Below are 24,403 nucleotides of genomic sequence, written 5' to 3' on the forward strand. Positions count from 1 at the left end.
TAGCCAGGCTCATGGTTGCCTAGAATAAAAGCTACATTTCTCGGTTTCCCTGACCACTTGGTATAGCTAAGATTGGCTAAGTCTGACCAATGGATATAAACAAAAGTATTTTGGGTTACTTCAAGGAACTGTCTTTGTTAACAAGGATGAATTTTCAAAGTTCACAACATCAAGTTACAAAGGCTACTCATTATGATACCAACTATGTAAATGTTAAAAACCTATAACATAATCAATGTAACTTAGAGATGCACATAAAAATTATAAAAATATTTAAAATGTGCATAAGAGTAAAACACACCAACATCAGACTTAATGGGAAGAGGAAAGATTGGTGCTTTAGCTGTATTTGTAATATTTTATTTCCTCAAAACTAATAAAAACAAAAGCAAAGAGTTCTGAATCAAATTTGTCAGTTAACAGCTATTAAACCTGGGTTATATTAAATTAAGATCATATTATTTTATGTGCTTTCTTATGTTCATAAAATATTGCATAGTTTTTTTAAAGTTGAGTTTTATAACATAAAGACCTGAATCAAAAAGAAGTCAAAATAGCAGCACTGTGTGTGGAAAGAGGGAAACATCCCAACCACTTTGCTTTGTTCTTCTCCGATTCCAGGATGATTGAGCATACATGAGCCTCAGGGCTTGGCCTAATTGCCTCCTCCCCAAGTAAATAAGTGTCCTAAAACAAAGGCTGAAAGTAGGCTCTTTGACTTTCATATCCCAGAGACTGTTCTGATGAGGGAGTCAATTCAGATGTTCTATTACTAGCAATAGATTATTAAATGACTACAATCAGAGTAAACTACCCTTGAGCATTTATTTACTGCAGGTTATGTGGGATTTTGTTTTGTTGTTTACCGAGTTTATCTAGTCAAGTAGTAAAGTTGAATTAAGATGGTAGAAAATAGAAGACTACTATTCATAAACATCAACACAAAACAAAAAACCTAAAAAGAAACATGCAAGACCTACATGGAACAAAATTGTAAAAATTTACTGAAAATTATTAAAGAAACCTAAACAAATGGAAGATAGTCTATCTGTTCTCTAGATAAGAACACTCAATATTTTACCAATATTGATCCTTTCCAAATTAATCTATATGCTTAAAAGAAAACCCAATAAAATGGCCTTTGATAAGCTAATTCTCAGATTCATGTGAAATAGAATTGTTAGGTAGGATAGATAGTAAACCTAACAGAATCTCCAGGAATATTTTCTAAAACGCAATGAGAAAAAGTGACTCATATCAGGTATCTAAATATATTATAAAGCTTTAACAATTGAAGCAGTGGTACTGACAGGAAAAGAAAATAGTAGAACAGAATAAAGGCAAGAAAGAGATTAATATATATACAATTTTAATGTAATAAATTTTGTATTTAAAATCAGAAATAAGGTTTAAAAATAATATACATGTATTTATTTGATATAAATGCGTGCCTTAACTGTAACATTCACAAACATAAATTGCAAATGGATTAAATACTTAAACATAATGAACAACAAACTTATAAAACTATCAGAAGAGAATATAGTAACACGTTGCTCTATTTTATGGTGGGGAAGTTCTCCTTAAGCTAAAAACAATATCCAGGAGACAAAAAGTACAGGTTGGATTTAATAAAAATTGAGGCAAACTGGGAAAAATATTTGCAACATGTGTAAGTGAAATGAGGATTAATATCAGAAAGTATAAAGAGATCATCAAATCAGTAAGAAAAATCTCAATCAAAAGTGAGAAAAAAAATATGAAAACACAAATATAGAACAAGAACTAAAATGGCCAATATACATGCAAAAAGATTCTCCGTCTCCTTAGTAATCAGGAAGAATGCAATTTGAAAAAAAAAGAAAGATTTGCCACTACATTGGCCATCATTTGGTATTAGAAGTAGCTTGAGGATATGGATAAATCATCTCATATATCCCATTCCCTCTCCAACTCCTTTACTCACTCCAGTTCTTCCATACCAACCTCCTTGCTTGTCCTAGTACACACCAGCTGTCTGTCTACCTCAGTTACTTTCCCTTGCTGTTCCCTCCACAAGTCATTTCCCTCGGGTACCTGTGTGGTTTGCTCCAGAATTTCCTTCAGGTTTTCCTCAGAGATTACCATTTTAGCAAGGTACTTCCACCACCTAATTTAAATGTCCAACCAGCCCCTATCATTTACCTCTTGACCTGCTTTATTTTCTTCGACATGTTAAGTGCTCAGTAGGTAAATAGGTAAGTAGTCACTGCATAAACTGTTTTTGAATGAATAAAAAAGTATGCCACTGGAGAGAATGTAAATTAGCACAAATTTTAGATCATTTTACATTTAATTAAATACTAAAATATATAAAATATTGGTACTCACTGACCCCATATCTGTTTTTTAAGAGAGAGCAATTTTAGAAAGCATTTTATAAGTAAATTGTTATACAAAGAAGAAACACACATACAGAGCACACAAATTACCAGGAAGGTGGACCCCCTAGCCCTTCTTTTCCACAATGGGTAAACAGATCAGAAGAGAAAACATGATTCCATCTTGTTCATTGTTTCCATCTATACTGACAGTTCTTCATTTCTATTCCTTTGCTGGTGTTTTTGTTTTTTTCCAATGTGGGAATCAGGCTTTTCAGCCCAGCTTTGACTGTGTTTGCAACTCCTTGATCAGAGAACCCTGAAGAAGGCTAGAAAGAATAATGGCACCTCAATTCACACGAGCCCAGGCCTTAAGGTTCTCTATACCAGCATGTTCTACAGGTGGTTTTGCAATAAACGTCCTTCTCTTTCATTTTCTTTCATCTTTTTGTCTTGCTCTGTTAAGCACTTCAGAATAATACATCCTGAAGGATGTTCTGCAATGTGAGGCTCTCCATCTCTGCTACCAGGATGCAGTTCTGCTGCTGCCAATCTGGTGATGACATTCATGGCAGGCTGAACATCTCCAACGGCAGCTCCCAGAATGTCAGATACCGACACACATGCACACTTATCTAGCACCACATCTTGGGCGTGATCTTGCAGGTAGCTTAACAAAGCTGGAGAGATGGATTCTAGGAGCTCTCGGCATCAGATCTCTGGACCTTTCTTACGGTGTGTTTCCATTTCCTTTCTGCAGAACTTCAGTGATTTCTCATACTGTATGTGCAGGATCTCTGTGGCTTAATAGGTACAAACACATGCCACATTTGTCATTTACTATGATAGGCAAGGGACTAATAATTTCTGATATGATTACCTGCTTCACAACTTAGTAGCATCAATACAATCAAATGCCACCAATAAAACCAGATGGGAGTACTGGTGATTAGCCACCTTTTCAACATAAGTCTTAATTGTTTTCTCAATTACTTTTCTGTCCTTCAGTGTGCCATGCCCCAGGGAGTGCATGGCCATTCTGGTGCCGTTGTGTGTGTGCCAGGCATGCCACCGCTTCATGGATGGCTTCCACCATTTCCGATCTTAGCTTTGGGGGTGCATAGGTAAAAAAAAAAGTCCAAGCATACTTTATGTACCATTGAGTGCTTAATCACAACTCCTTCTGGGTCATTGAAGTTAGAATCTGTTTCATTTTATCCATGATAAGCTCTGGTTTTTCTGGCTGTACCTCTAATACTTTGTCCAGAGTTGGGTGATCTGCTGACTTGCATAGCTGAAATGGGTTCCCGCTGAGCTCCTCTGCCAACATGCTTCTGCTCCAAAATGGCTCTGTCATTGTGTGCAGACTCCACGGTGGCCCATGCTTCCAACATGTCGGTGGAGCATCTTCCTCACGTGGCCTCTAAAGCTTCTTAATATCTCTGCAATCTACGGTTTACTCCCACACATGAGAAAATTTTTAACATTTCTAGAATATTTGGCTTTAATTAAATCATCTCACAGCTCTTCAAAAGCCCGTTTTCTCTGTTCTTCCATGTTGTGCTCAATGTAACGCTGAATCACAGGAAGTGAATCATGTGCAAATGCAATAGTTTTAATTTTTCCTGAATCAACTTCATTTTTTAGTGGTCACTGTCTTTTTGTGATCTCCCAAATTTGCTTTGCCCAAACAACAACGTCATAGTTGGTTCTGTCACTGAGTTGTCTGCTTTGCTTCAGTTCTTCTTTTTGAAATCATCCCAGTTAGGTTTCTTGGCTGCTGATGCATCACTTTTACTATCTGGTGGGAATTTTCTCTTGTTGAATGTATTTGTCCATTGGAATTTGTTCTTTGGTATTTTATCCCCTTGCTGCTTATTCTTGAGTTACTTCACACCTTTTCTCCCTTGTTTTATGGCACTTTTCTGAAAATTTTTAGATGTGATTTGGGGGCCATCTTCCTTAATCACTTTTCTTGGGAATGTCTTTGAAGAACCAGAATCATTGTTTTTATAAAATCTGGGGGGTTTTTTCCTTGGAATTTCTTTGTATCTTTTCTTGTGAATTGTTTTTTGGTTTGACTTCCATCATAGCACCTCTTCGACATTTTCTTGCCTGCTCCATTCAGTCCTTCAGTAAGTCTTCAATCCCCTTTTAAAATGCCACTAAGTCTCCAACTTTTATCTCCACTATCGCTACCTTAATCCAAACTATCATCAATAATTTCCAATTATATAATCAACAGTAAAACAAATTATATAAATTTTCTATAGACAACCAGAGCCTATCATGTTTCTCCCTTGCTTATAAGTCTTCACTGTTTTCTAGAAATGGGAATGTATTCCCATTGTAGAGAAAATCTAATCCCCTCTACCATGGCCCTGCACCTCTCATCTTATCCTGCATCACTGTCCTCCTAGCTCACTACATTGGTTCCTTTTCTATAGCTCCCACCTCAGGAACTTAGTCCAAATTACTGCTTCTGCTTAACATAGTTCTCCTTGGGCTTCCAGATTTCAGGGTTGCCTCTCATCATGCTTTAGATCAGCTTAAAGATCACTTCTTGAGATTCTCCTGTCCTCCACCTCAGTCCCCAGTAAGTTTCCCTCCCAGTGCCCAGAACTTGCAACTGTACACACAGGTTGTAAACTTGGCACCTGGCACTGATTGGGTACAAAGTGGATGTTTTTCAAACATATGACAAAAATGAAAAAACTAGCGCTGGCCAGTTTAGAGGGTGCAGGTAGGTAGTCAGGCTAGCCCAGGATTCTCAGGACAAGGTGGTAGAAAGGAGTTGTAAACCCACCCTGGTCACTAGGCTCCCATCAACTTGCAAACTCCCAGAATAGGCAAGACCACAGAAGATTGCCCAGCGAGTGACAGGTGTGAACACCTCTAGCATCGCTGGTACCCGGAGACTCTCCTACTCCAGCACCAGGCATGGGGCAAATTCCTACCAGGAACAGTCTCCAAGCTGGCCACACTCACCACACACATGTCCAGTATCTGTTCTTAATAAATATATTTGTGCACAAAGACATGTGCAAGAATGAACAGGTGTGCTGGGTGCAACATTGTTTTTAGTAATAAAAGAGAAATATCTCCAAATGATGAGAGGTTAAATAATGTGTGGAATAGTTATGCAACACAATGCTAAGTGACACAATGCGATTATTTAAAAAGCAAATTGGATCTGTATTTACGCATATGGAAAGCTACCCCAATGGTATGATGTTCAGTGGAAAATAACCAGTCGCCAAAACCAAAATCTAAAATATGATCTTGTTTAGGGAAAAATAATCCAGCATGTGTGAAGATATTGATATAGATATATAGATAAACACATGCTTGCATATAAATGTATTATATATAAATGCAAATTTAAGATACAAAGGATATACACCAAATTGTTCATACTGATCTATGCAAAGAAGACCTTTGAGTGTAAGACAGCTGGTACAGGAATGTACTGTATATATTTTCATATTGTTTTACTCTTTTTCAATGAGAATATATTTATGCATTACATTTTTAATTAAAAAATTGAGTGTCTCCAAGGTTATCCTATTCCAATGTCAGTCTCACTCATTTGTATCCTGATGTGCTCTCTTGGGTGGCAATGAATGAGATGAAATAATGGCCAATGTGCTGGGAATTACATTTAGAAGAGCATTGTGCTAGGGAACATTAGTCAGCCACGTGAGCCCCCCTAGAAATAAAGGTTGAGAACTGTGTTCATGCCCCATTGTTTCATTTCCTCCAGCAGAATCAAGAAACAAAAGAAGCCTCATGTTGCCTTTACTGTGGTCACAATGTGTCAAAAGTGCAGGAGGGTTTGTGTGTGTGTGTGTCTGTTGCAGTTTAGACACATTTCACACCTACAGAATAGCTCCTTCTGCTGTATTCTGAGTAATTTTAAATAAATAAATGTTTCCCTGCTAAGCTCAAATACAATGAAATAAATTACAGGGCTCGGGGTACATAAATGAGTATGCTGGCAGTCTCTCATTTTAACTCTCATGTAAGAATTGGAAAATATAAGATATTATATAGCACTCTGGCTCACCTTTGCAGGATTTAAAAATGTTTCCTTATATGCAAGCATTCTCAGTTGCTGTATTGGTTCTTTCTAATTTATACACAGGCATGTTTGTGCTAACACATGAGAGTGAACACATGCATGCAGACACACACTCACACAGCCAGAACTGTTTATCTCAATCCCTGGCTTTTTTCTGGATAAGCATTGCTTGACCTTGTATCTTTTCACCATCAACAGCCTTTTAATGACTACCTAGGGTTACAACTCACTGACCCATAGGCCAGTGACAACCTTCTGGGGCAGCTCTGTTTAAATAAGATCCCCTTCCCTTCCTCCTTTGCTCCTTGATTTGGCAGAACCAAATTGAGTTGATAGGGTATGAGAGGGTAGCAAATTATTTCCATTAGGATATATTAATAATGATAGAAATAACCAAAATAATGATAATAATGATCACTAGTATTATTAAGCACTTCCTAGATGCAAAACACTATTCTAGGCACTTTATGGGTCTCATTTAATCTTCACAATTCTACAATCTAGACACTATCGTTAATATTACTATGTCCATTTCACAAATGAGGAAAACGAGGTGTACACAGGTTAAATAACTTGCTCAAAGGTCAAAGAGCTAGTTGGTGACCTAAATCTGTGTCCCTGCACATACTGGGTTATTTTTCCATAAATTAGATTATATTTTAGTTATTTTCCCAGTGGCTTACTTTTTTCCACTAATACAACATTGGGATGTATTTCCATAGGTGTACATACAGAGCCATCTTGTTCTTTGTAACAGCTGTGTAACAGCTGGATTGTGTTGGATAAATATACCATATTTTATTTAAACTCTGTCTACAACCCTCCACTACCATCTCCCTGATGAAAACAGGCTTAAGAGCCTGGGATATATCTTTTCATACTTTTCCCCTTATTCATACTAACATAAAGGTACACACACACTTACATAGGGGGTCTGTGTGTGTGTGTGTGTGTGTGTGTGTGTAATATGATGGTTACATTTACCAGAATTCTGTTCCTCAGAATTGCCTTCCCTGTATGGTTCTGAGCTAGGATTGGCCACAGAGAAATTGCATGAGAGATTTAGAAAACAAAAATGAAGCAGCAGGAATGATTAGATTGGGAAGTTTGTTATAGGGTCAGGTACTGTAGCAGCTTTTACACATTTTTGTGGATCTGCTGGCTCACCTTATTGGCCTCAGACAGCAGCTGGGCCCACAGATTTACCAGTTCTTGCAGGACCTCCTGCAGCTTCTCCTACTCTTAGACCAGCTGCATGTCCCACTCTGTGACTGACCAAGGGCATCAGCTTCTCACACAGGTCATCCACGCCATCGAAGTCAGAGGTTTGGAGGAAATGAAAGAGCTACTTCGGTGTCAGCTCATCCTTCTAGTTTCCAGTTTACCTTTGGAATGGCATGTCACTTCATGTGCATCTTCCCTTCCAAAAGCCTGCCCTGAAGACCAGGCCCAACAGTGGAAGCAGAAGCAACAGTCATATCTAAACTGTTTAACCAGTTCCAACCTTAACCTTGAATTATGTCAAATTCCTGTGATAAATTCCTTATTCTGTATCACTCCTAGAGGTTCTGCTTCTCTGATTAAACCCTGACTAATACAGGGTGTCTGTTTTTACCTAAACAGAATCAAATTATATGTGTCAATCTTCAACTTGCTTTCTTCATTGATAGATCATAGAGATTCTTGCAAGTCAGTACATCTCTCCCTCACTCCCATCTATTTTTCCACACACATCTACATGCAATCACACTAAAGTATACATATATGATATAAGTCATACAGCCTAAGTTTGCTTAATGATGTATTGTTTTTCTTTTTTTCTATTTTCTCCCAACTCCTGCCTTGTGTTCCATATCCACCATCCAGACAACTTGAATTAGCAACCTTATGTGTCCTGAATTTTTCTTCATGCTCATCCGTAGATCAGTATATGAACTGTGTAAACACTGTTGCTGAAATATATCCCGCCCAAACTGAACTACAAAGTTCTCATATCTTTAATTCTGATATATAATGTAACCTATTTCTGGATTTTCTATTCTGTCAACTGATCTATTTTTCCTCATGCCGATAGCATATTGATTATAAAAGCTGCATAACATGTTCTTACATATACTAAAGGACCCCCATACACATACATTGTTCTTATTCATATCTTTCCAGATTATTCTAGGACATTTATTCCTTCATGTCAATGTTAAACTAATAACTATCTTTAAAATGATGTTAGAGTCCTCATTGGAAATGTACTTTCTTTTATATTAATTTTGGAGGATTACCATTGTATCACCTTTGGGTTCCTACCCAAGAACATGAAATGTCCAGTTGTTTAGATCATGTTTTATGTCCTTCAGTAAGACTTTACAGTTTCCTTTATATAATTCTGTGCCTTTCTTTGTGATTTTTATTCCTAATTATTTGACAGTTTTTGTCATTGTTGTGAACAAAATGTTATTTCCATTTTTATATCTAGGTCTATATTGCTAAAATAGGCAAAATGTTAAAAGTGTATTTTAACATTCATCTTGTATTCAGCTGCTTTAACAGACTATTTTATTAATTCTATCCATCAGAATTTAGTCAGAGAAGGACAACTAGTACGATGACAAGGGGTGAATGACAGGAGCAAGACTTTCCACAACTGTGGGAATTGTTAGCGAGTGAAAATCCAAAAGGGAGGTAGGGAAGATCATTGAAAAATTACTACCTAACCTTCTTAAAAGTGTGTTCATGGGACTCTCGGAAGCTGGGCACATGCAGGTACCGGAGAGGGAACATGAAGGGAAACAGGCAGGGAAGTTCCCGGAAAGCTGGCACCTCTGCACAGCTCCCACTTCCGAGGCCGTCCTTTGGGGTCAGCTGGTCTGGCAGCCAGGAAGTAGAGGTGGACATGGAGTAGGAGGAAGCAACCACAGAGTTCCCTGGGCACGACTGCCTCTGTCCTCATCATATCTGACTCAGAGCTTCAGAGATACTGGCTGCTGCCAGAGATACTGCCCCACTTCCACCTCCCAAGTCTCACGTGACTTTCAGTTTGGCCAACTCTTACACAAAAGGGAAACAGTTCTGGGAAGCATGGTTCCCTTTGTCGTCTCTTCAACGTTAGAACAACCCAGCGTACCTGTCTTAGTAGTTACTTTTCCAACGCCTATGCATATTCGTTACTTTTCCTGGGTCCTGGCAGTCACTAGAATCCCCAAGACAATGTTAAGATAGTAATTGCTATCAGTGGAGCTTCCAAAATAGTTCTTGATTTTTAATGGATGCTGTTTTAGAATTTTGTTATTTAAAACAACATTTTATGTTGGTTTCTGAAAAATCACCTTCATCATAATTAAATAGATTCCTTCTACTTATTACTTATTGGGACTGACTTTTGAATTATATTAAACACCTTTACAACATCTGCTGATATCATTTTGTTTTTCCTTTTGGATTTGGTAACATAATGAATTATGTTTATAGATTGTTGATAGATTTCCTGATATTGAAATACTCTTTTATTCCTGGACTAAACCCTTCTTGGTCATACTGAATTATCGTGATATATTGTTGGATTCTATTTGCTACTACCTTATACCTTTTGCTTATATATTCAAAAATAAGATTATCCTCTTAAGATTCATCTGACACTTCACAAGATTCAATCATTTGACTAGATCGCCTGAGGCGTTAATAGACGACAAGCAGGGGAGGGAAAGGAAAGGAGGTTCAGTGTTCACTGTCACGACAGCCTTCCCATTGGTTGGCCTCTGGGTCCTGAGATAAATTACTTACTGCACAGCTGATCTGCAGTCTCTCATGTCTTTCTCTTCAGTGTGTTTATTATTTCATTACGTAGTCATTAATGGGAAGGATCATCTGCTATGATGTTTTCATTTAACAGATTTAACTAGTCATTCACTTGGTGCTAAGAAGATACAGGACTGTATTCAATATAGAATGTTCTAACTATGTTACCTGAACTTAGTAGGAAATAAGCACTATTGTCTAGTAATCCCCTCAACAAAAGTAATATTTATGCAATGTTAAAAACATAACTGATTCCATAAAGTCCTCACTAGGAATCCAAGGGGTTTTTTTATATATATATGCCAACCACAGTATTTTCAGTAAGTTTGTATCAAGTTCATTCCCAGAGCCTGTCATTCAGTAAAAAAAAAATGCAATCTTCTATTTCACACGTCGTCTAAATATGTAGATTTCCTACTTGAATTACTAAAATAAACCAGAGATGGTGGATTGATAATGTTTATAGTCTGTTTCATATGAGGGAAAAGGAAAAGCTTGCTCTTTTTAATTGCCTTTGTATAGAGGATATAGGCTTGTGGGGCAAATGCCAGGCTTGTGTTGGAATGGCTTAGAAACAGAGCAAGGACTTTTAGGGGTCGAAGAATCCATAAAGGCAAATTGGTCTGTGCCTGCCTCAAGCTGTGGTGTTAATATTAGCAGACAGGATGCTGTAGAAATGTGAGAGAGAAAACTATAAAAAGTGATACTTAAATTGCTGTGCAGCTTGAATTTGAGCCCTTTTGCATTATCCCAGAATCATTACTAATAGAGGGAAGCAGAGAGACCCAAGTCCAATGAAAAGCTGTAGGAAGCTACTGAACACATGAAAATCCCAGCTGGTGAATAAAATCTATCACTTTGGCAAAACAGTATGAGTGAAAATCTTTCAAACATGCACCAGCTGCAGGGGCTGAGTGTTAAGAAATACAAGATTAAGATGATTCTGGGGAAAACTGGGGTCATTCATGCTCACCCCTCTAAGAAAAGCCTGCCTATGCTATATCAAGTCACACACCATTAGAGTGATAAGGCAAGTTCAGCTGCTTGAGACACGTCTTTCCTATAATGTATATATCAAAAACCACAGCAGAGATGTTATGGCTCAGCTCCCTGAATCGAGTGATCTCTAAAATGAAGATTCGATATTAAATAGTTTTCTGTTGCTTTATTATTAGAGTTATAAAAAATCTAAGTGCTAAATTCCTTTAAATATATTGTCCCTTATACCAAGCTGGCAATACCATAAATATAATAACTGAGTTAGAATATTTATCGATCACCTACTATGTGCAAAACTATAAAGATAAATCAGAAGTGGTCCTGGACTTCCAAGAGCAAAATTTCATGTTCTAGTAAGAGAAATAGACATAAATAAATAGCTTCAACACCAAGCTGACTGTAATAAGAATAGTAACAGAGGAGTAGAATTCTGTCAGGGTAAGTGGGGGAAGGGGAGGAGGAAAGATGAATAAAGATGATAGTTGGGAAAAGCTAGTCTATATAACATTCCAATGTGATCTAGGACTTCTTGTCCTGACTTGGTTACTAACAAGTAGCATGACCCTCAGCAGGTCTCTGGGCTTTCATTTTCTCATCTATAAAATGCAATGTTATTTTATAATACTCTCTCAGGTCCTCCTTCAGAACAAAGTCTCTTTAATTTTATTTTGTTGCATTCACATAGCAGACTGGCAAAGTAAAACTATTCTCAAAAAAATGCTTAGAAACATTTTGCTATAAAATAGTTGTAGCAACATCTTTAGAGCATCTTACATTTAGTTTGTGGTGTATATTTATTTCCTCTTTGTTCACAGGTCTGCATCGACACATTGGGAAGTCAAAAGTGAACCTGTCCCAAAGTAGCATATTAGATTCTTGGGTAAGAAATGTTGAAATATAGAAAAGTGCAAAGAGTAATAAAACAACCATTTATATTCCACATTAAAAATAAAGTATTAAAGGTAAAATCTTCATATCTACCCCCCCATCTAATTCTTTTCTTCTCACTCTCCAGAGGCAACTACCACAATTTTCTTTAACTCTATACTTCAAATTATTCTTTCATATCTTAACATACATTCACTTGCATGTACAAATCCATAAGCAATGTATAAATTATTTGGCATTTTTTTAAATATTGCATATATAATATACTCTCTTATTTTGCTTCTGGCTTTTACTGTTTGATATTGTTTTTTGGATATATCCATTTGATAGTTTATGCTTTTTCATTGCAATATAAAATTCCATCATATAATTTTCTCTTTTATGGATCTTTGGATTATTTTCAAATGTCTGATATTATACTCAGTGCTGCAGTAAACATAAATGTGTATGTCTCCTTCTGAACATACATGAAAGTTTCTCTCAGACATGCATCCTGAAAAGGAATAGCCTGCTATAGGGATGTGCATTGCCAAGTTTTAGTGGTGTTGCCCTGTGCGTTCCAGAATGGCTATACCAATTTACACTTCACCAGAGACGCACGAAGTCCCCACGTTCTTACCAATATTTTATATTGATATTGTCTAACATCTAAACTTCTGACAATCTGGATAAAAATGATATCACATTATTGTTTAACTAGTGAAAGCATTTTTTGGAATATGCTGATTGGCCAAGCAGATTTAGTCTTCTGTGAGCTGCTGTTCCATGTCCTTTGCCATTGTTCATTACTGGCTTGTTGTTTTCTCCACCCACTGAAGTATAGGGGAGGTACTCACACACATACTCTAGCGCCAAGCCTTCATCGTTTAATTTAGGGTAGAAATATCCTCTAGTCTATTGTAGACCTAGTAACATTTAATTTTTTGTTTGTATTATAGAAATTCTGATGGTTTTCAAATTTTGTGTTTTCATTTTATTTAAGAAAGCCTTCCTAACCTTAAGTAACTCTAATAGTTTGAATTTGTTTTTTTCTTTAGGCCTTTAATCCATCTGGAAAATATTTTGTGTGGACGTTGAGGTAAGAAATCTATTTTTATTTTTTTCTATATGGATAGGTAGTTGTTGAAACCCTGTTCTTTCACTCAAAGATTTGTGAAGTCACTTCCTTCAGATACCAAGTTTATATTGGGCTCTTTACATTGATAATTATTTGAATGATCATAATTATCATAATTATTTAAAAATCATAATTATGTTTTTTGAATCCTTAAGTAATTGATTATATTTAGCAGAAGAAAACTGGTTTAATAAATAGATTCATTTTTAATATCCAATATCCAAGGATTTTTCCTCCACCCTGCCCTTCTGGTTAACCAGTGTCCTGGGGGCCACCATAGAGAGATGTCCCCATGAAGTAGACATATTGTGGCAGAGCAAAGCCTGTGGCACCAGTGAGGCATTGGGCCTGTATCCCAGATGGCTAGATGGCCATCCAGCAAGTTCAAGATAGAAACTGGACACTTTGAAGGCAAGATTCTGAACCAAGGGAGTTCTGGGCATTTGCAGTGTGGCCCTGTGGTATCTGTCTTTGACCTTTCCCTGGCAGTTCCTGAAGTGACCCATCTTCAAACCACTCTCCTGGTTAGAGGTCTTTGAGATGGCTCCTCTTCTTCCTCTTCTCCACCATCTACTGCTTCCTTACTGTGTCACTCTTTTATCCTCTCTCCAAAAGCTCTCTTCTCTTCTTTCCTTTCACAGTAGTTCTTACTGGACAGAAAAATAGTCAGAAATAGAGCTTTGAACAACCAAATTTCTACAACAGTACAAGGGGGGCCAAAAAGCTGGAATTTATTAATGAATAATTATGTATTTATTCTTACATGTTTAAATTTCAATCACCTTCAAAGTACCCTCCATTTGATGCAATATACCTATTGAGACATTTTTCCCACTGCTCAAAACAGTTTTTGAACTCATTGATTTTGATGCCTTTTATTGCTTCTGCCTTTTTTGTTTGTTTGTTTTACCTCTTCCACATTGGCAAAATGTTTCCCTTTGAGGACTTTTTTCATTGGGGAAACAAAAAAAGTCACTCAGGGTGAGATTGGGTAAATTGGGAAGGTGGGGTGCAGGGGGTCATGCAATTTTTCATCAAAAACTGCTGAACACTCAGAAAAGTGTGGGCAGGTACAATCATAGATCACCAATCATGAAATGAGCAAACACATTGAAAGAGTCTTCAAAAAAATTTACTGAAGCTAAATGCAGCCTCTCACGACAATGCCAGCTGGTGCACTGATACCAATGGGTTCCTAGAACACTCTCCTAGTGGGGGAAGCCTGAACTACAAAGGACTCCCCCTTCTAGAAGATAATTCCAGTTTGGGGAGGTCTCCCCTTATAAACAGGTTTCTCCTTCCTTGAGGACAAGAAAACTTTCCATGAGCAAAATGCCTCATCTTCATTCCCTGGGGATGAGGGAAAATGTTTTGACCTTTATATTTAGGATGATCTAAAAATAATTCACAAAAGAAAAGACCAAAGCAAAACAGAACTGACACCTGCAACCAAATAGTTTTCACATTAAAAAATAGTTTGAAAATTCATTTTCTGCTCCATGTGGTTTAGAAAAACTTCAGTAAGTACAATATGTTTGTTCTGTTGGATCTTTATAACTTGCAATCCCATTGCGTGTGTGCCGGGGCCAGGTTGGAGTGGGGGAGCTGTGATCACTTCATCCTAATTTGGAAAAAATCATTCCACTTACATCTCTTATCCAAATTTTTTCAAACTCTTAGAGACCAATTTTCTGAAAGGGAAAGTAACTCGATTGGCTCCCTTTCCATTCAACAATGCACTTTCTGTGTCACTTTCAAGAAAGAGACTCCTAATTGTGCTACAAGATGGACTAAGGAAGTTAAAGTTGGCATGCCTAGTAATAGTTGTCAAATGATTGTGAAGATCAGCATCCCTGAACAAGAACTACAGTAGATTCAACCCCATTGCAACATCCAAGAGATGGAGGGAAGGGTCCACACCTGCTCCCATGATGACAAAGAGCTAGGCATCAAGGTTGTAACATATTTTGGACTTCTTGAAAGATAATCACAATCAGAAAGTAAAGTGCTATTATTTTGTCTCTGAATTACCAATTTTATAATTCTACATGAAGACGTTGATTTACCAGCACTGGATTTTTCTTCACTCATTATAAGATTACAAAGTACTATTTTTCCCTGGAATTGGGAAATATTGTAAAATTAGAAATTGGAAATAGTAAACTCTCAGTAAAATTTTCACAGCTAGGCATTACATTTGCCTTTCTCAAATATGCTTTTTTTTTCCAGAAATTGGTATAAATGATAAACACTTGCACTTAATTTGAGTCAAATTATATTAAACAGGATTTTCTTTTAAAAACCACAAGTGACCAAATCAAAGATATTTTAGTTAAAATAATTCCCATTGCTCTACTTGTTGCAGAGTTCCCAGACTGAGCACAGCAGAGCTTTTCTGTATGAGCTTTCCTGAGCTCTGCTTTAAAATAAGTATGGTAGAAAACATCTTGTTGTCTAATAGAAATTTTTCTTCATGACAGATGTGTTCCCATTTTCTTGAGTCGGGACAGTCTTACATTTTACTCACCATTTCTTAGACCATTCTTGAGTCTACTACCTTCCAAATACTTTTCTCCTTACTATTATAATTTCAGAAAACTTCTGAGAAGCAACTTGAACTCAACAAAATACTCATGCACATAAAAGTCATTTCAAATGGTTATAGAAAAAACATTTTAAGACCTGGATAGTTTTTTTAAAACATGTTTTTTAAAATTTTTTTGTTTTGCCTTTTATCTTGTTTGATTAATAGCTTTAACTCAGATATGTTCATTCACTCAGTAAACATTTCTTGGATTCTTGTTCAGGATACTTTGATAAGCATCATGGAAAATATTGAATGGCCAAGTTGTATTTCTGTCTTTATAGAACTTACCACTTGTTGAGGAGGTAAAACATCATATTCTGGCTTCCATTATTCATGTATTAGTGACCTAAGAGAAGCACAAACGAAAGAAGTTTTTAAAAGCACAAAACTTCTAACTGGGAAAACAAAGGAAAGTGTAATTTAAACTAGGTGTTGGGAAATGTCAAGAAACTGAAACAATGGAGGAAGAAATGGGATACGCAAAGATATTGGCAGAGTAGAAATGAGGGCCTTCAAGAAAAAGGGAATATGGCAATTTGAGGGCTGAATTCTACAGAGCAATAAAGGCTTAGGCCATTGGGTAGGGAACTCCCTGAACCCTTGTATTCGATTTGGAGCTGGGTGTAAATCCACAGAAATTTTAGGCAGGGAATGACAGGTAGGAACTGGGTTTTGGGAAGACTGATTGGCAGTGGTAAACACAGCATTATAGAACGGCTTGGGAAATTTCTTAGGGGGCTTTACAGTATTCTGTGTATGACATAATGAGGGTTAGACAAATGGTAGCATGAACAGGGAAGAGAGAGTACACAAGACCAAATGGGTACCTGTGCCAAAGGAACAGAAATAATAAAGCTTAATCCAGCTGCCCGGTAAGCAAAAATTCTGGATCTAGTCCAAACTGAGTTATAATCTTTGAGTTATAAATTTCACTGAGGTCTACTCTGAACAAAGCATAGTAGAAGACATACATAGTAGCCACCTAGTTGTCCAATAGAAATTTTTCTCCATAATGAGAACAAGGAGTGTTAAATTCAGCCCTGGAGAGAAGAGTGTGAAACAAGGACCCAACACTGTGTTCATCACAGTGAAATTTGTGGCCTTAGAAGAATATTTATAAAGAACATTAGAGAAGTCAGAGTTAGTCCCCCACTGCCTGTATCAGAGACGGCCCCGTGGCAGGAAATCTCATAACAGAGGGTGAGCTGTAATTTCAGAGGATAAGAACCTGGACTCCCATTGAGGTCTCGGTTAGAACCATTGATTACATACTAGAACAAGGTGAGACTGACAGCACTTCAGCCACCAGTATCTAAATTCTGTGTAGGAAATTTTGTGCCCGTCAACTACACTGATATACCCTGTGACACTAGCGTGTGTCTTGGTTTTCAATCTTCCACAGTGCTACCAAATTGTTCATGTTGGCTTGATTTTTCCACTTTTTCTTCTTTTCCAACATTTTTTGTTTTATATGTATGTGTAGCTACTTTAGAGATATTCTACTACATTTCTGGACTTGGCTTGATGAGGGAGAGTAGACAGGTTATGAATAGAATCTTAATAATTTGTTAAAATAGATATTTAAATCCCGTCTGTGTTATTTTTTTCCTGCCCATGGAACACCAATAGCCAGAAAGACAAATAAGAACAGTCCCTTGGTATTTTTCCCGTGTTTGTATGATCCTAAGAGTTTTAATGAACTGGCCTTTGCAAGCAATGTTGAAGCTGTTCAAGCCAGCTTCAGCTAGATATGACTTGCTTAATGATTTGTCAAGGATCCAAGGCATAGGAAATCAAAACAAAACAAAAAAGAAAAGAACAGATCAGAAACAGCATACATCATAACCATATAATCATTCTGCATTGTATCCGGTTACTTATTATAGTTTGTACGATGACAGAAATGGAAATATTTACTTCTGGCCACTCTGTGTTACTGTTAAATAATTTATGTGCTGTGAGAGGAACTGCAAACTGTTGAGATTCAAAGATCCCCTAACTGCATTCTCCCAAGGAGTTTTTCACCACTATCCCTGGTTCTATTTCATATTTTAAACATTTTTTAGAGTGTGAGCTTTATTACCCTTGTTTAAATTCAGCAAGCCTATTTTGTCCAGATAGATCACCATCAAGAAATACAGTAATGTAAAATAAAGCTACTTCTGACATTTTTATGGTGTATGATATATGATATAACATGATGTATTAAGCTCTTTGTAATAATTTTTAATTTTTGAAATAGCTGATTCTTTGGGGACCATTTAATATATAATTCCATAGATTTTAGTGATATCAGGTATCTTTCAAGTATCATTTTAATTGAGCTCTGGAGCTTTTTGTCCCTATCAACTGTGAATCAAACAGGAGTCTGTCAGCTCCTATTGGGTGACAAATCATAGGCCACAGAAAAATTGGCTCACAAGTCATGCTTGAAGACAAATAAAATTCAATTCCTGCCTTCAAGGAGCATATGGTTTCATAGAGAGACAGTATTAAAAAAAACCTACAAAGTGAAAATGTTATACATTTATTAAAATATCACAAAAGTACTGAACTACATTTACCATGTGCTAAGCACTGCTTTTTCATACTTATACCTAGTTTTGAAAAACTAAATTTTGAGATGCAGTTTATTGTACAGATGAGTAAAGGAGGCACAGAGAAGATAAACAACTTGGATAAGGTTTATAACTATTGGTAGTAGTTCAATACGAAATACAATAAAACTATCTTAATACTGGAAAGATTGGATCAGGAGAGATTTAAACAGGGAGTCTAGTTAATGGGATATTGAAACAATCCATGGGAAATTGAGAGACTGAGCCGTACCAGTGGCAACAGGGATGACAAGGAGGGGAGGAAAGAGGTGGGCCATATTTCTGTGAGATTTTTTAGAAGAATCACAAGTGGGATTTGGTAACTAATGTAATAATATGGAATATAGAAAAAGTGAGTCAAAGATGACTATAGTGTTTTGAGCTCAATGAGTAGAAGCAGGGAGGGGGGATTGTAGGGGATTAGCCAGCTTCATTGGGTACCCAGGGCACACTGTGCACTTGTCTCCATTCTCAGCCTTCACCACATTGCATCCCTAACGACATCGTATCCCCCACTAATTCAGAGCACCTTCTATGCCTCATGATTTTTATAGGCCCAGCACTTAGGACAGTGACACAGATATAGTTGTCTTCCATAAGCATTTCTTTAGAATAAACTTTAAACATACTATAATAGAATTCCTCACTGAATAGTTAAACATGACTGTTTAGGAGAAAGTTGGAAATATGCAATGGATATTTTAGAATGGTATCAGGACTGTAAAAGTAGGTTTTGATTATCAGAAAGAAACAATATTTGAAATCTTGAGAACAGGTTAATACTTTGAATGAGAATATGAAAGAGACAGCAAACTGAGTAGAAAGAACTGAGGATTAAAGAAAACAATAGGGGGCAAGAAGAAGAGGTCTTTAATTTAAAGGAATGGCTGATCAATAATTTCAAATGCTAAAGACTGAGCAATTTTTTGATGATATATAACAGCAATTTCTGAACTTTTTCATTTCATGGCACACATAAGCTACTCACTAAAATTCTTCAGTACACCAAAAATATATTATACAGGAGTAGGCAAGAAGTAGGTTTAAAATTGTTCATATGGAAAATAATACAATAATAATATGAGAATAAATCCTTGTGATTCGTCTGCTCACAAGTGTAAATGTAATTTTGCCCAACCCAGTATTTTTTACTGATCTGACAAAAAATAGATATAATTTTGATTCATTCACACCAAACAGCTATTGTTGTATTTGCTGTTGTCATTTGCTATTTGACAATCTAAGGGAAAAGAGGACAGTGCCCCAGACTAAATAGTCAGGTATTGCATGTTTTAAAAATTCTTGCGGCAGACCAATGGAAAATCACTGGTCTATAAGTATCCAGAGGAAATTTATGTTGTCTTATTACCCATGTTCTAATTACTGTTGTGGAATATTATATTTGAAGAGCTAGTACAGATAGAATATTATTAATTGGAAGGTTTACTAAGTGTTAGCTTCTTTTTCTCTTTTAATAAATGTTTGTGTACTCCTTGGGGGAAAGGAGAACATTTCCACAGTAATCAGTTCATATGAAAAATAATTAATACCTTAAAATGAGCTAATTATAAACTATACCATTTCAAACCACCCTCATTTAATCACCCAATGTGGAATAATCATTAACTTAAACTTACTTGAAATTTGCCACTTTAACTTTCATAGTAACTACTATATTACAATGCCAGACATTGTCCATTAAAGATCTGTGATTCTAAACTCTTACCACTTCCTGTCCATTTTCTCCTTTAGAAAAAGGATTACATGTTTTGTATAGCTGCTGAAGTCTTTTGTTTGGGAGAAATTCAGTAGAGTGCCTATCTAGCTGCCTTTTATTTGTATTTGAAATACTTAAAATGTGCTCATTAGCCATGCCTCCTTAATGTATTGAATCATGAAAACTGACCCAGACATCCTTGCATATATTATTTTGATAATACAGTTGTTTCATTGCTGTTCTTCTTAAACAATCACAAAATACCTCATCTCCTTAGAAAGCAAGGAACTAAGACCATTAAAGAAAAAGAAAAAACAAAGTTATTAGCATTGTAAGGACATTATTCTTACAATGTATCATAAGAATAAACAATAGAGGGCTTCATTAGGTAAGATATCACATATCCATCTAGCTGCATCTTATAACATAATCAATGTATTATAAGAAATGAGCTCTATCTACGCATCCTGGAGTGCACATTTCTCCTCAAACTCAGAATAATGACCCTAGGATGATTATCTTTTAAAAATTGGAGACAACTTTACTTGAGCAACAATAAAAAATAGAGTAAAATAAAAATCTATTCTGTGATAGAACTAGCACAACATACCAATAGATGAAAAATTTAAAAACTCAATAGATGAAGTAAAAATCTACCTTATGCCCACCAAGAAATAATTAATCACATGGAGGGCAGTGGTGAGAAATTTACAGAAGGACAAAGAAATAACATAAATAAAAGCAGTTGTGATATAGACAATATATTGAGAAGCTCCAAGCCACATCTAAATATTGATCCACAGGAAATGAATTGGAGGAAGAAAGAAAAAATTATATTTCAAATGGTGATCACCTGCAAATTTCCAAAATTTTAAAGTTAGTGGCCTTCACATTTAAAATGCACTGTAAATGCAAACAAGATAAATACACATAAAAATCACATCAAGACACCTTATAACGGACCAGTAGAATATAAAAGATAGGAATCTTAAATGCTACTACAGAGAAAAAATAGATTAAGAAATGAAATACAATTTAGACTTTCAAGAATTGTCTCAACAGAAACAACAAATGCCAGAATATAATGGTGTTGGGGAGAAATAATGATCAATTTATAATTTTATTCTCAGTTATACTAACATTCAAGAAAGGCAGCAAAACTACAGGTTCACTATACAGCCAGGAAAGGACAAGCTGTCCTTAAAATCTATATAGAATACCAAATCAAGGATAGTAATACTCTTCTGAAAGGCAGAGTTGCAAGAGTCTTGTCTTAACAGATATCTATAGATGAAAAATTCTGTATATGTACAGACATTATTATAAAGCCATACTAACCAACCCAATACGGTATTTGCACAGGATCATGGGAATAGAATCGAAAGTCCTAAAATAGATCCATGTGTGGAGACATGCTATACAGAAAAGGGGTGTTAAAAGTCACTGGGAAATCATGGATTGTTAAATTAATGGTATGGATCATTGGCAATTTATGTGGAAAATAAAATTTGATATCTACCCCATACAAAAAAAAATTGCAGGAATATTGAAAACCTAGATTTGGGAGAAGAGGTAAGCAAAAGCATTAAACTTTGTGATGAAAATATAGGGCAGTGTGGTTAGGATGGACTTATTAACCAAAAAGCCCAAACCAGAAAAGAAGATGTTAATAAACTTTTCTACACCGAAAGTTTTAAAATGTCCTATTCAGCAACAGATACCACAAACTAAATTCAAAGATAAGACACAGATGGGGCAAGATAATTTTTAATGTATATCATTATATATTGAAATGTTATACAGCATAGTCACAACATACACAAAAGGATTCATAACCCCAACATATCCAAAATGTAATGAACTCTTAGTCTCATAGATAAATTTTTAGAAGACAAATAACAGAAAAGTAAGCAAAGGATAGAAATACACACTTTACAGAAGACTAGATGCAACCAAAGATTAAACTCAAATGGCCACATGAAAACACATTCATCCTCAACTAGTGATGGAGAAATGCAAATTAAGACAATGAGACAATACTTAATATTTATTACATTTGCAAAAAATTATAAAGTTTGATCATCACAAGTGGTGGTAGGGATGTGGAGTTAACAAGAAATTGTCAGGTTATAAATCAGTTAAGCCGAGTCAAAGTGCCATCTGGCCATATCTGATAAAGATGATTTGCATATCGTTTGACATGGTTTTGTCCAATGGGGATATATTTAGAATGATGATTTTAGTACTGGACTTATTTGCATTTAGGATGAGATAATACTTTGTGTGTAACTATCAACGCTATGAAGGACATTGAGCATCTCTGGTCCCTGCTAACACTGGTGGTACTCCTCCCAGTAATTGACATGTGACACATTCTCACACTTTTCCAAGCACTTTCTGGGGCTTGAGGGGTACAGTGTCCCACCCAAGGTGAGATGTGCTGCTCCATAGAAACTTTCACATACAGAAGGGAATATTTACCAGACTGTTTTTATCCTCATTGTTTATAATGGTAAAAACTGGGGAATAAATAACAACTAAATAACAATAGAAGAATGGAAAGTGTGGTTTTTCATCTAATTTAAAACTTTATGGCTACAAGTATCCAAATGGATAAACCTCAAAAATATTATGTTACATGAAAAAGCAAGTTACAAATTTATCTACTGTTTTTCTACTTATTTAAAATTTATAAATGGCATAAGGGCCATATGTATCATCTATGTATATGTACACATGTGAGATGCATACGCATGTAAAAGTATAAAAACATGCATTGAGTGATGCACACCAGGCACTATAGTGGTCACTAGGGGAGAGGCAGGGGAGATGAATGAGGTCATGGTACACAGAGGGCAACAACACTATCTATAAAAAAAGCGAATGAGCCCTGGCAGGGTGGCTCAGTTGGCTGGAGCATCGTCCATGCACCAAATGGCTGTAGGTTCGATTACCTGTCAGGGCACATACCTAGGTTGCTGGTTCCATCACCAGTTGGGGCACATATGGGAGGCAACCATTTGATGTTTCTCGTACTGATGTCTCTCTGTCTCTCCTACCCCACCTTCCTCTTTCTCTAAAAATCAATAAACATATTCTCAGGTGAGGATTAAAATAAACAAACATTGAAAAAGGCAAATGAAATATGGCAAAATGTTAAGATTTTTTTTAAAGCTATCTGTTGTGTGGGTTATAATTTCCCCCTGCTCCCCTGGTTTCCTTGAGGAGGTATTTTCCCATAAACAAGCCTCATTTTTAGCCACAGACCTTTGTTCTCTCTCTGAAGGAGACAGACAGCATGCCCCCACTCCAAACACATTTGATTGCTGTGTTTGGAGAGGAACTAACTGGGCATTCACATTGTAGCCCCACCCTCCTCTTTCTGGGACCTTGTCTGCAGAGAGATTGTGCTGTGGTCTGCGGCTGGCTACAAGGTAAGGGTTAATGTTGAAAACCAGGGAAAACTGTCCAGCTGGGTACAGGTGACTAAGCCTATTGTTGCTCTACACACAAGCCATCTTTCACAAACTTACAAGAAATAAGCCACTATTTAGAGCCCAATCTTTGTCTCTCTTATTTGGTTTTTAGAGTTTGGAAGGGAAGACGTGTTGTGTATTACTGTACCATGGAGGCCACATCCAACAGAGGCTTTATGGATTATACAGCATATTTTATTTCCACTTGCCTGACTTCTTTGTCTCTCTCAGTTGACTCAGAACTTGGATTGAGAGGATTTTAAATATGCATGGATATCAAGGTTCTAAATAATTGTGGAGATATATATGTATGTGTGTAGGAGTTAGTGTCTCTAACTCCTACACACATGCCTCTAAATAATTAGCTTTTTCAGGCTTCCTATAATAATTTAAAATCAAGTAATAATAGTTAATGAATTGGGAGGACCTGGCTGAACAAATACCATATTTAAAGCAAAGTCAGAAATTATATGCTGGCGAATAAGTACCTTCCGTTTTTCTCCCCACATGAATCAAACAAAAAGAACACTGGTAGCAAAGGTATTCTTGTTTTGAGCCAACAAAGATTCGCTCTGTACCATCTCTAGTGGGAAAATATAAACGATATGGAAAATGGGTTTTATAGGTGAAGATTTTCATTGTCTCCATATCAGAATCATGGAGTGTAAGAAATTAGTAAAACCGGAATCAAAAGAGATGCCTGGTTAATGTAACATTATGCTGGTTAAATCCACCAAACTTGTAATTCCTTTAAGCTTCCTAACTCCTTCCCTTCAATTCTCCTACTTT

The 24,403-nt window shown here is 36.4% G+C and overlaps 1 pseudogene; it reads right to left on the reverse strand.

The window, feature by feature from the left end:
• Positions 1-2,466: 2,466 nt before the first annotated feature.
• Positions 2,467-4,499, reverse strand: LOC114488382 (annotated as a pseudogene).
• Between the last annotated feature and the right edge of the window lie 19,904 nt (positions 4,500-24,403).

This window comes from Phyllostomus discolor, chromosome 12 (genome assembly GCF_004126475.2).
Source record: "Phyllostomus discolor isolate MPI-MPIP mPhyDis1 chromosome 12, mPhyDis1.pri.v3, whole genome shotgun sequence".
Lineage (NCBI taxonomy): Eukaryota > Metazoa > Chordata > Mammalia > Chiroptera > Phyllostomidae > Phyllostomus > Phyllostomus discolor.